The sequence below is a fragment of the Ambystoma mexicanum genome, chromosome 10 (genome assembly GCF_040938575.1).
Source record: "Ambystoma mexicanum isolate Mex_15411 chromosome 10, UKY_AmexF1_1, whole genome shotgun sequence".
NCBI lineage: Eukaryota > Metazoa > Chordata > Amphibia > Caudata > Ambystomatidae > Ambystoma > Ambystoma mexicanum.
The window spans coordinates 1,493,434,711-1,493,444,896 of NC_090932.1; positions in this window are offsets into that span (position 1 = coordinate 1,493,434,711).

Genomic DNA, 10,186 nt, shown 5'->3' on the forward strand with positions numbered 1-10,186 from the left:
TGAGACAGTGGTGTCATGTTGGCAGCTTCAGTTCGGTTTTCAGCGTGCGCCGAACTTGGGTGCGGATATCGGATCGATGTGAGACCTTGTGCGCTGTTGGTGTGACTTGTGTGTTGATTGTTGTTGCGATGTGTTGAAGTGCGTGTGGTTTGCTGTGCGAGAGCGGTTGTGTGGGTTTTCTGGATATGCGAAGTATGCACAGGTTTGAGCTTTTGGGTTTGTGGGTTATTTACAGTCTCCGGTTCCTTTCTGGACTATTCCATAGGCGATCCCTTACTGCCTTGTGTTTACTTAGCAGGCCAAGATGTTATTGATATGTCCTTCATCCACTTTATCTTGAACTCTCCCTGCTCGTTCTGTGGTATGGTTCTAGGAATATGTCTTTCAGTTGTCTGTGTTTACTTTGCAGGCCAAGATAATATTGATTTTGAGTGAGATAGCCATGTAGGAGATTGAGCTATTGGGTTATTTATAATCTCCGTTTCCCTGCCTATCTATTCCTCGTCAGTGATCCATTGCTGCATTTACTTTGCTGGTCACGATATTATTTACATATCATTTTCCGCTTCAATCCTGATCGTTCTTTGGTATGATTCTAGCTTTCTATCTTTTAAATGCCCGTTTACTTTGCAAGCCAAGATGTTAACACATCATCCTTCCCCTTCCATCCTGATCTGTTCCTGTTAGTTATTTATAAGATTCTCACTTCCCTATCCGTTGCTAGGATATGCCGTACATTGGTCTAACCTTCCTTCAAAGGATGGGCGGTAGTTTAAGGGAGATGAGGGCTCAGCATCCTCTCTCAGCATTGTTTCAGCTATGAAGGTGCCCTGCCCCGTAGGTATTCTTTTTTTTTCATAACATTTTATTAGGTTTTACAAGTATGCATTATACACAACGATGTATATCAGAGAAATGTACACAACATCAACAACAGTGCAATGTTCATTACTAATGCCGAAACAGTAATACAATTTGTGCCGCCCCCTAGGTATTCTTTATAGTTACGGGATGAACAGCCAAGATTTGAGTAATGTTCTGAATAGGTGGGGATCTCTTGTGTTAAGCATGTTCTTTGGTAGATCATTACAGGTTTTTGGTGCGAGGTGGGAAAAGGAGGATCCTCAGTTTTCTTTTGTTGTAAGGTTTTGGTTCCGAACGGATGTCGCTGCTGTATCTGAGTGGCCTTGTTGGGCAGTGTACGTTTAATTTTAGAACTTACCTGATGCAGGCCATGCTGCAAGCTTACCTGATGTAGACCATGCTGCAGAGCTCCAAGCCAAATGAGGCTTGGAAGGGACTATTTTACCTAGGGACTATTTTTTACTCAGGTGGGGCTGGGGAGGAATACTTACCTGGGACTACTTTGGAGGCTATTTGAACCACGCCCGAAGAGCAGCACACGCTTTGCTTTATTCTGCATCCAGCAGCGTAACGCTCACCGTGTCTGCAAGCCTGCATCCAGTCTTCTGCCACGCCCGCCTCGAGTCTGCAGCTCCTAGAAAAAGGGAGGAACAGAAGGAGAAGAGGTTAGAATAAGAGCAAAACCTTCGATCCTTACCTGAATTCCGGATCCACCGAGCTGGAAGAAAGAAGCATTTTACGCGCGCCGCCTCGCCTGCTACAGCGCCGCGCTGAACTCACTGGCCTTCGCAGCATCGTCACGATCTACCGCATCCTTCTGCACGTTCCTGCCGCATTCTGGCACCTAAGGGGAACACAAGAACAGCAAAGGTGAGCCAAGGGAATAAACAGAGGCAATAGTAACTACCCCCATAGAGTTACCTGATTATCGCCGGGGATACTATTCCTCTTCACGGGTCGGCGCAGTCTTCATTTCATCAAAAGGACAACAAGGTGAGACGAAGGGACTAACAAGGGGAACTCTTCTCACCACAATAGACTTACCTAATTTTACCGCCGGAGGTACTTCATATTTTCTCTCCACACCTGAATAAGGGAGCAAGCCACAGGTTACATTCTGGCCTTATTTTATTGAACTGTGTAGGATAAGCCAAATCCTTACCTGAACTTCGTCAGCTACCACGAGGAACTCTTCGCTGGGGTCAAGCTGCAAACTGCAAGGAATCGGACAAGAGAAAGTCAGACATGTGAACTCTTACGAACTACATAATTTTCAGAGTCAATATTGTTCTGGAACTCCCCAATTCCTTCGAGCCAGTGAAGTAACTGGTTATCAACGCGCCCCTTCGCTCAATGCAGGATGGAGAGCTCATCTTTTCAAACCATCAGGTGAGACTATAAGAGGGGACATCAAAGGTGATCTGTGGGGAGAACAGCGGGGGTGGGGGGATTTACGCTCAACCCCACGGGTGGTTAAATCCCTTTCTCCATTTACAGAAGAATATTCCTACGGGCCAAGCAAACAAAGCTAGGTGGGCCAGTCCAGTCCGTCATCTCGGCCCTACGCGTCACACTGGTGGAGACCGCAGCTGTCCAGTTCAGATCGACGTCTCTATGGGAGCCAGGTGAGCGTAACAAGGATCCTCTATACTGCTCACAGGAAAAAGAAGCATTTCTTGATTAGAGGGTTTACTCGTGGGTCCAGGTTAAGTGTGTTGTCCATCAGGACTCCCAGGCATTTGCTTTTGTTATTTTGTATTTTTTTATTTTTACAATCAACGATGGAACTGGGGTTGGGCCAAGTTCTGTTGGTCAGGGATGTAGCGGTTGTCCTCTGCATTTTTTGTGAAGATCATAATTTCTGTTTTGCCTGCGTTGTGTTTGAGGCAGTTCGAGTTTATCCAGTTGTAGATTTCACGACACGAAGGCAGTTCTACGGTGTTGTGTTTTCTTCTTGTGCGTTTTGTATTTTTTTATAATTATTTTTGTTTTTTAGTTTGTTAAACGTTTACAACAAACTTCATACATTTTTACAGAAGATACGATTACAATTAATCTTGTTAAAATACACAAAAGACATAGGCAAGCGAAGTGAATTCACAGATCTCGATAAAACATTACACGAGTCTTGTTAACATAGATAGGTTGCCTGATAAACTAGCTTCTGGTGAAAATAGCAATTTGTGCAAATCAACTTAAAAGATATATTTTAAAATATAGCATTTTGATAGCAGGTCAACCACGCATTAAAAACAACAAATGTGCAAATTTTCAAAGAATGACAGACCGCCATTATGTCTTCAAGGTAATTCAATTCATGTACAATTCCAAACAGTAGATTACTAGACACATAATTACAAGTTAGGTCACCAGGATTGTCGCAGACTTTGGAAATATCAGCAAAGTTGAGTCTACATATAGTATTTAGGACTGCGACTACAATTTTGCTCGAAGTTCTCCATTGATGACAGTCAACAACCTAGTTAAAGATGGAACCAACGAAATATTGGTCCCCCACTTGCATCTATTCCATAGCCATTCTCTCGAGACCACAGGATTCCAATGTCACATGTGCCAAAAGGAACACGTTACTTACCTGTAACTGTTGTTCTCCAGCATGGGTGGCATGGATTCACATGCTCATGAATATTCCCCGTCAGGCTGGGAATCCTCGGTAAAGAAAAAATCAGTTTCAGTTTAGTTTCTGAACTGTCTTTCTCCTAATAACCAATCACTGGTCTACGGGTCATACTGCCCCCAGCCAATGACTGCCCTCTACCTAAGCCCCTCCTCTTGCAGCCATCTTCAGGTTTGGTAGCACATAAATTGGCAGTAGGACCAAGTTAAGAGCCGCAGAGGGGTTTGCATGTGAATCCATGCCAGACCCATGCTGGAAAACAACAGTTCCAGGTAAGTAACTTGTCCCTTCTCCAGCATGGGGTCTGGCATGGATTCACATGCTCATGAATACAACAATACATAGCAGTACATACATGCACAACCACGGGAGGTGGCAAGGCTCAACATTAAGCATCTCTTACCTCCTCACCAGACCCACCTTCAGGCAAACAGGTTGCACAGCACTGCCTGGCTGACTCTGGACTCCTCCCTGGAATCCCGGTCGATGCAGTAGAATCTCGTGAAGGTGTGCGTAGACCTCCACATAGCAGCCCTGCAGATGTCCAGCAGGGGCACACCAGATAGGAACGCCGTGGTAGCAGCGATCGCTCTGGTCGAGTGGGCTCTCGGACGGCCAGGCAACAGTCAGTTTGCCAACCGGTGACAGTGCATGATGCAGCCGGAGAGCCATCTGGAAATGGAAGCCTACGAGATGGCCTTCCCTTGGTTCACAGGTCCAAAGTTCACAAACAGCTGTGATGTCTTTCGAAACCTCTGAGCGGTCCACGTAGAACTTCAGCGCTCTAGCTACATCCAGCGAGTGCAAAGTCCTCTCAGCCGGCGACAGGAAGAATACAGGCAACACCAAGGGCTCGTTGAGATGGAAGTCCGACGGCACCTTGGGCATGAAGGAGGGGTGCGTCCATAGCACCACCCTTGTCTCGTGGAAAGTCAGGTATGGAGGCTTGCAGGAGAGGGCCTGGATCTCTCCCACTCGTTGTGCAGAGGTGATGGCCACAAGAAATGCTGTTTTCCACAACAGGGACTTCAGAGGTGCCGAATGCAGAGGCTCGAATGGCAGCCCCATGAGCCTGGTCAGCACCACGTTGAGCTCCGAAGCTGGGGCCGGAGCCTTCACCGGCGGGAACGATTGGAACAGTCCCTTCATGAACTCCTTCACCAGGCGATGGGACCACAGGGATGAGCGCCCCAGAGTTCTGGTACAGCGGGAGATAGCCACCAGATGGATCTTGATGGAGGCATGGGCCAGCCCCACTTTGGCCAGCGATAAGTATGGCAGCACTTGAGGGGGTGTAATCTGCAGAGGGTTAATCTTCTGTGCCCGGCACCAGACAGAGAAGCTCTTCCATTTGTGTCCGTAGCACTTGAGTTGAGGACACCCTGGCCTTTGCAAGCACCTCCTTGCAGTCCGCCGGGATAACATGCCCTCCAAACTCTAGTGCTGTAGGAGCCAGGCCTGCAAGTTCAGCGACCCCGGGTCGTGTTGGAGGATGGCGCATCCTTCACTGTCGAGGAGATCCGCGTCAGTCAGCAAGTTTCAAGTTTGACTGGGGGGTGAGGGGACGCTGACATGTCCAGAAGGTCCGGGAACCAGATCTGTCTCGGCCACGCCGGTGCGACGAGGATCATCCTGTACCGGGACCGTCTGAGTTGGTTGATGAGTCGCAGTAGCAACGGTGGGAAACCTGCTGGCGAACCTCCAGCACTTGGTGTTCGTCGCCGTTGCAAATAGGTCGATCTGGGGATTGCAGATCCCACTTTATCCTGTCGCAGTTCCCACTCATGGCACAAGCGAAGCTCCCTGCTGAGTGCGTCGGCAATGGTGTTCTTTATTCCTGCCAGGTGGAGGGGTACCAGAAACATCCCTTGGGCGACAGCCCAGTGCCACAAATCCTAGGTCTCCTTGGATAGGGCTGGGGATCAGGTGCCTCACTGCTTCCGGATGTAGAACATTGTGGTGGTGTTGTCAGTGAAGATCCTCACCACCTTGCCCTTGAGGGACGGAAGGAACGACCTTAGGGCCCAGAACACAGCTTGGAGCTCCAGGACGTTGATGTGTAGTGACCTCTCCTCCGGGAGCCAAAGGCCTCTTGCGTGGAGATTTCCGGTGTGCGCTCCCCATCCCTCCAGGGAGGCATCTGTCATCACTGTCTCCTGATGTGCCGGGGTCTGAAAGTCCATACCCGCTGCCAGGTGCGCACGGGAGCCCCACCACCGGATCGCTTGGCAGAAGTTCTCGTTGAGCGAGATCCTGTCTTCGAAGCTGCCCGCTGCTTGCATCCAACGGGCGTCAAGGAACTCCTGCAGTGGACGCATCCGCAGCCTGCACAGGCGCATGAGGTAGATGCACGAGGACATCATGCCGAGAAGGGACTTGATGGACCTCACCCTGGCCACGTCCATGGTCGACAACTGTTGCACCTTGCCCAGGATGGCCTTCGTCCTTTCCTCCGATGGAGAGGCCAATCACGCCACTGTGTCGAGCTTGGCTTCCAGGAACAGTGCGACTTGCGACGGAACCAAGTGGGATTTCGCGAAGTTGATGGAAAATCTCAGATCCGTGAGCAGTTGGACGGTCTTCGCTGTGTGTTCGACAGCGAGTTCTCTTGCCCTTGCTCGGATGAGCCAATCGTCCAGGTAGGGGTAGACGTGGATCCCCTGCAGGAACAGCCGCGCCGCCACCGGTGCTAGGCACTTGGTGAATACCCTGGGCGCCGACTTAATCCGAAAGGAAGGGCCTTGAAATGGTAGTGCCGCCCTTGGACTACGAACCTGAGAAACTTTCGATGTCCTTTTAGAATGGGCATGTAGAAGTAGGCATCCTCCAAGTCCAGCGACAATAGAAGTCGCCTTCTTCCAGCTGCTCCAGCACGTGCTGGAGGGTGACCATCCGGAACTTCTGGGACTTGATGTACTTGTTTAAACTACAAAGGTCCAGGATGGGTCGCCAGCCGCTAGTCTTCTTTCTTACGAGGAAGTATCTGGAGTATACTCCAAGCCCCGGAGCCTCTTTGGGACGAGCTCGATGGCTCCTTTCTTCAGCATCACCCTTACTTCCAGCAGCAGTTGAGGGACGTAGTTTTCCTTCCTGGCCACGGGTGGAATGCGGGGCACTTCTTTAGAAACTCAAGAGTCTGCCCGCGGGCCCGGCCATTAAGCACCCATCGGTCGGTGGAGATGGACTCCCACACACTGACGAACTTCGCCAGCCAGCCTCCCACCGGGGTGCTCAGGTGGGGGCCCCGACGCTACGGCCGGTTCAGTCCTGCTTGGTAGTGGCCTTGCCACCTTGGCCTCCTTGGCGACGACGAGATCCTCCTGGAGTTGCCGCGTCCTCTGTAGGCCTCCTGCGACGAGGAGCGGGCTGCCTGGCGGTACGTCGAGGAGCTGCCGCTGAATCCTTTGGAGGCACCTTGCTTGCCTCTGGAGTTCCGAAAGGGCGGCCGACGTTGCTGCAAAACTCCCAAGGCCCGAGCCGTCTCTGTGTTGGCCTTGATGGCTTGCAGTGATTCGTCCACTGTCTTGCCAAACATGTTGTTCCCGTCGAAAGGCATGTCCAAAACTCTGGTTTGCACGTCCTGGTGGAAATTGGTTGCCTTGAGCCAACCACGCCGGCAAAGGCAAACACTGTTGCCCATCTGTCGGAAGCCGGTGTCAGCAATGTCCGTGGCCACTGTTTTGGCGTGGTCCGATGCCACCTCGCCTTCCTGCAGGATCTCCAGTGCCTCAGCCCTCTTGTCATCTGGGAGGAAGTCAGCAGAGGAACGATCTTAAACCACAGCTCTCTGTCGTAGTGGGCCACAATCACGAGGGCGTTGGCCGCTTTAATCGTCGTCGCCGCCGACAAGATGACCCGTCGTACCATGGCATCCAGTGACTTTCCTTCGCCGTCCGACGGGGAGGTCGAAGTTGAAGCTGCCGCCCACGCCGCTTTATTCTTGGCCACCGCCGAGACGACCGAATCCGGGTTCGGCTGCGCCCTAAGGCACATGGGGGTGGAATCCGGGACCAGGTACTTCTTCTCGTACCGGTCTCTCTTGGCAGGGGTCGTGGACGGGTTCTTCAGGAGCGCCAGCCCCTCATCCCAGATGTCAAGTAACAAGATCGAGAGGACCGTCTTCCTCTTGGCCTCATGCCGTTGGTAGAGGAAACCTTCCTTCTTCTGTTCTTCAGGGCAGAGCTGGAGCAGCTTGGATGCCCTGGCGATCATGGCGTGGAAGGAGCCAATTTTGTCAGGCGGGGAAGGCCCGAGGAGGTGGTGATGGAAGGCCCATCCCGTCGTCGCCACCGTCGTCATCCATCCCCATCATGGCTGTCTCTGTTCCCGTGTCATCCCTCGGATCCGGGGAAGGAGATGAAGGCTGTGAGGGCCACGCAGGCTGGAAGGGCAGTGGGTGGGGGGGGTGAATTCTCCTCCGCTTGGTTGGAGGGCTTCCCGACGGTCCAGGCTCCGCTGGATCGTCCTTTGGGGGTATGGGCAACCTTGTCCTTATCTCCGTACACAAGGCCTGGATCACTATTAAGAATGCTCCCGAGTTGTCCTGTGGCCCAGGTACCGGCTGCGATGGTTGGGGAGTGGAATCCTCTGCCTCCACGGGAACCTCATCGGCGCCACCGTCGCTCTCTTCGTCCGCCTCGTCGGGATCCCTCCCGTGGGACCGGACCTCCTCGAAATTCTTGTTCAAGATCTTCACAACTCCAGCCAGCTCCTCTTCAGAGGCTGTATCTGTGTCCGTGATGGCCACCGGCCCCCACCCTTCTTTTACCACCAGGGTTCTCACGGGGGTCTTATCAATGGGTTGAAAAGAGGATTCCCTCCGCAGTGGCAGGGAAACTCTGGGCCCCGAGGTCACCTCCACTGGGATAGCCTCCACAGGCTTCGCCAGGGCCACCACGACTCCCTCGATAGAGGCCTTAGCCGGGTTAATCAAGGCCTTCACGACTTTGGACGTGCTTGAGGCATTCACCTCGGGGGGAGGGTCGCCGCCTCCCCACCCTCCTCGGCTGTCTCCGTCTTCATCGACCAGGACTTCTCCCGAAGCTTACCCGGGTTCTCCGATTTCCTCTTCCCCAAGCCAGAGCGTTGGCTCGTGGTTGATGGCGTCGGTAAAAGTGCGTCCTGCCTGGCAGCCGAGGAGCCCGACCGTTCGGCGCTCCCGGGCCCCCCGTCGCCAGAGCGCCCTCAAAGGTCTTAGAAGACCGCTCGAATCTCTTCTTCTCCTCACCTGCTGCTGGGCTCTTCCCCTCCAGCCAGTTGGTGAGGCGAATACGCCGATCCTTCATGGTCCGCTCCAACATGTTCTTGCAGAACGCACAGTCCTTCTCCACGTGCGTTTTTTCTCTTCATGAAGGCAGTAGAGGCATCTAGAATGCTGGTCCTCCTTGAAGACATTCTGCAATCCGCATCCAGGGCAGCTCCTGAACAGCTTGAATCCAGGTGTCGTGCTCCCTTTGTCCTGGGCCATGTCCACGCGGGATATGCCTCAAAGATCTTCTGGAATCCTCTCCAAGAAGCGCAACTCAATGAAAACTTCACCCTTGAGGGGCGTAGAAAATTCCGAAACGGTTCCCCGTTGATCGGAAGTAGAAACGGTGGAGCTTGAGGATCGATTGACCAAAAAAATGAGATTAAACTCTTAAAAAAAAAAAAAAAGAAAAAAAAAAAAAAAAAATCGCAAAATCCAGTAAAAGCTTGAGAGCTATAGCACGAGGACTCCCAACACTTGAACGTGCGGTAAAAATCTGAAGATGGCTGCCAGAGGAGGAGCTTAGGTAGAGGGCAGTCATTGGCTGGGGGCAGTATGACACGGAGACCAGTGATTGGTTATTAGGAGAAAAACAGTTCAGAAACGAAACTGAAACTGATTTTTTCTTTAAAGAGGATTCCCAGCCTGACGACAGGGAATATTCATGAACATGTGAATCCATGCCAGACCCCATGCTGGAAAAGTGGATTCTCTTACCGTTTCAAAATAGCGGCAAAAACAGGACTAGATGTTTTAGACTTTCTTGCTGAATAGAACATAAACAGAAGCTTTTTAATAATAATAATATTAAGCGACATGCACCATTCGTACCACCTTCCACATTGGGATGCCAATGTTTAATTCTCCAATGTTTAATTCTTTTGTTGTCGAGAATTGGTTGAGTTTAAATCTCAAGTATATATTTCAGGCCTTCTCACAGGGAAAGCGAGTTAGATAGGACATTGAAGGAGTTCTTTTGGTAATAAATAGTGCACTTTCTTTATAACTAGAGTAGGAACTGATACAATCTATAATGCAACACCAATCATATTGATGCCATTTATTTGACATATGCATGCCTCATGATCAAGTCCTCAATATTGGAGCCAATCATCTTCAATACATTTTTCATTTTCTCGTCAAATATCATGGAAGCTGGAGAACCTACTTTGAGCATCAAAAGCAAATCTTCATACAAGAAGGTTGGAGGAAGACAGTACATTTTTGCTAAACTAGTCAAACGTCTCTAACTATATCTGGAAGAGAGAGAAGAAAGCCCCAATTCATGACACAGAATTGAGTTGGGTAAGGAGGTGGCTTATTCCAAATACGGCCCTGGAGTTGGTCAAGAACATCTTCAATATTAATGAGACACCACAAGTCCAGCCCATATAGGAGGATGGCCTCTACCTTTAGAATATAGAAGTCAATCAGAG